The following is a 2367-nucleotide window of genomic DNA, read 5'->3' as shown; positions in this document are numbered from 1 at the left end:
AAACAATTTAAAAACATGACTATGACACGCAACCACTCACACATGAGGCTATACTATTTATCATTTTCTCTATATAGAACAGGACAAGAAAAACAATAGCTTGACTCTCTCAACACTTCGCATTGATGTTCGTCGTCTGACGAGTTCATTTCTCGGTCGACCTGTCAATATTCCTTTCTGCCTAGGGCGTAATCATTAATAGAATGTTGTGTGGTTTTGACAGTGAAGAAAACCTTAAGACGTCACATGTATATTATTTTAGAGACATCGTTTTGAATAATTTTGAGTTAAACGAGCGAGCAGGAAGTTATATTCTTAGATGTCATGAATGGTCAATCAGCGCTTGTTTACTATAGTAACGAAATTCCCAGCCCAAGTCAAAATGGCGGATGGTTTTCTCATCGAGGCCGCTGGTTGGCTAGCCAATAAGGGATGAAGTGAGTAGAAAAGTGCCAGAAGACAATAGAGAATAAAACTTTTTTTGCGGCGGTGATGGGGTTTGAAACTGCGACCTTACTGGTACGACAACTCCGCCTGGCCGGTGAGAGCGTGACTCTACCGTATGAGCTATCCACGAATAAAAAAAAATTCATTATTAGTGCCTTCTCTCACCGACTACTAGAGGTAGCGGGTACACACACACACACACACACAAACACACACACACACACACACACACACACACACAACCATCGCAAAGTTACCTGGCCAGCAGTTATGCTTAAAAGCCAATATTCTCAACACAAACATATAACATAGAAAGAATTGAGACATTGAGTATGCTCCGGTATATGGGGTGAATTTTTAATTCAGAAAAGTGGGTGGAGCAGGCACTTATGTTGGTAACAACAAGAGATGAAGTGAGTAGAAAAGTGCCAGAAAACAATAGAGAATAAAATTTTTTTTAACCAGCTTATTTTTTGGCCAGGTAACTTTGCGATGGTTGTGTGTGTGTGTGTGTGTGTGTGTGTGTGTGTGTGTGTGTGTGTGTACCCGCTACCTCCAGTAGTCGGTGAGAGAAGGCACTAATAGTGAATGACCTGAGTTTGACGATTTTTTTTGGATTCGTGGATAGCTCATACGGTAGAGTCACGCTCTCACCGGCCAGGCGGAGTTGTTGTACCAATAAGGTCGCAGGTTCAAACCCCATCACCGCCACAAAAATGTTTTAGTTTTATTCTCTTTTGTCCATCTAGCCAATAAGGGCACCGTACGGTTTCCACTGGGTAAATTACTTGGGCTAGACCTATTTAGAAAAAGATTACGGAAGAAGTGTCACTAGATATGCAATTTGCAATTCTCGTTAGAAGTTTTGTAATTATCAAAACCGATGAGTTTTCCAAGGAGATCAGAGTTTTAGTATTATTTGCCCAAGTAAGGTTCTATTTGGTCACTTTTCACATCGATCACTGGCATCGAGCAAGGCTGTGCCTCAGAAGAGAAAAATTAGTGCGAGTACAAACAAGTTGCTACAAAGCAGTCCTTAACCCCCCCCCCCCCCCCCCCCCTCTCTCTCTCTCTCTCTCTCTCTCTCTCTCTCTCTGCTCCCTTAAACATATAGGGAATGAGATTAGCGGAAGAGTAGCGTCCCTTGATTGGACGTCACCTTACAGAGAGAACGTCAAAATGGGTTTGCGCATCCGTCTCTCTCGACCTCGCTTTCGGTGAAGTGTCTCATGCCGCACAACCAACATGACGTTCACTCTCTAATAACTTTTCCGCTCGTGACTTCCAATCAGGGGACGCTACTCTTCCGCTAATCTCATTCCCTATTCAAGATTATAACTATAAAGTTGTTCTCTTTTTTTTTGTTTGTTTCCCGTTGGTATTTGTTTTGTTTGTTCGTTTTTCTCCGGAGTAATATTATTGTTACGTACAAAAAATGATCAAGGCAATAAATTTTGACGTCTCATTAAAATAATAATCCTACCCTTACAGAGAGACCGTAACCGTGGTTTTGCGCATGCGTGTCTCGTCCTCGCTTCCGGTCTCATGCCGCTTTCAAGAAAGTCCATCGCCATTTTGAATGTTGTCAGTCATGTGATGAATTCTAAGTTCACAAAGTTTGAAACCGAAATTGCGGAACGAAAAATAGTAATAAATTCTTCAGTAACGACAAATTGTGCAACAGACGAATACAACACGCTATTTCAACTAACAAATTATACAGTTCTAAGCTATCTTCATCATTATATAAATTAGCAATAGTGTTTTAATATTATATTAAATGTTATTTTCGACAAGTGCTGTCTACGACCATACTACGTTGAAAATACCGGTTCTCGTCCGATCACCGAAGTCAAGCAACGTCAGGCGTGGTTAGTACTTAGATGGGTGACCGCTTGGGAACCCCACGTGTTGTAGACA

General features: G+C 41.4%; 1 non-coding gene across 1 annotated transcript; it reads left to right on the top strand.

Moving 5' to 3' along the window:
• Positions 1 to 2248: 2248 nt before the first annotated feature.
• LOC144979086 (5S ribosomal RNA) lies at positions 2249 to 2367 on the top strand. Its single transcript, XR_013646640.1, has one exon. It is a non-coding gene; the product is annotated as a 5S ribosomal RNA (ribosomal RNA).

The sequence above is a fragment of the Berghia stephanieae genome, chromosome 8 (genome assembly GCF_034508935.2).
Source record: "Berghia stephanieae isolate SIO BIC M18660-M18661 chromosome 8, UCSD_Bste_1.3, whole genome shotgun sequence".
In the NCBI taxonomy this organism is placed as follows: Eukaryota; Metazoa; Mollusca; class Gastropoda; order Nudibranchia; family Aeolidiidae; genus Berghia; species Berghia stephanieae.
Note: the sequence above shows the minus strand (reverse complement) of the source record. Positions and strands in the feature narration are given on the sequence as shown.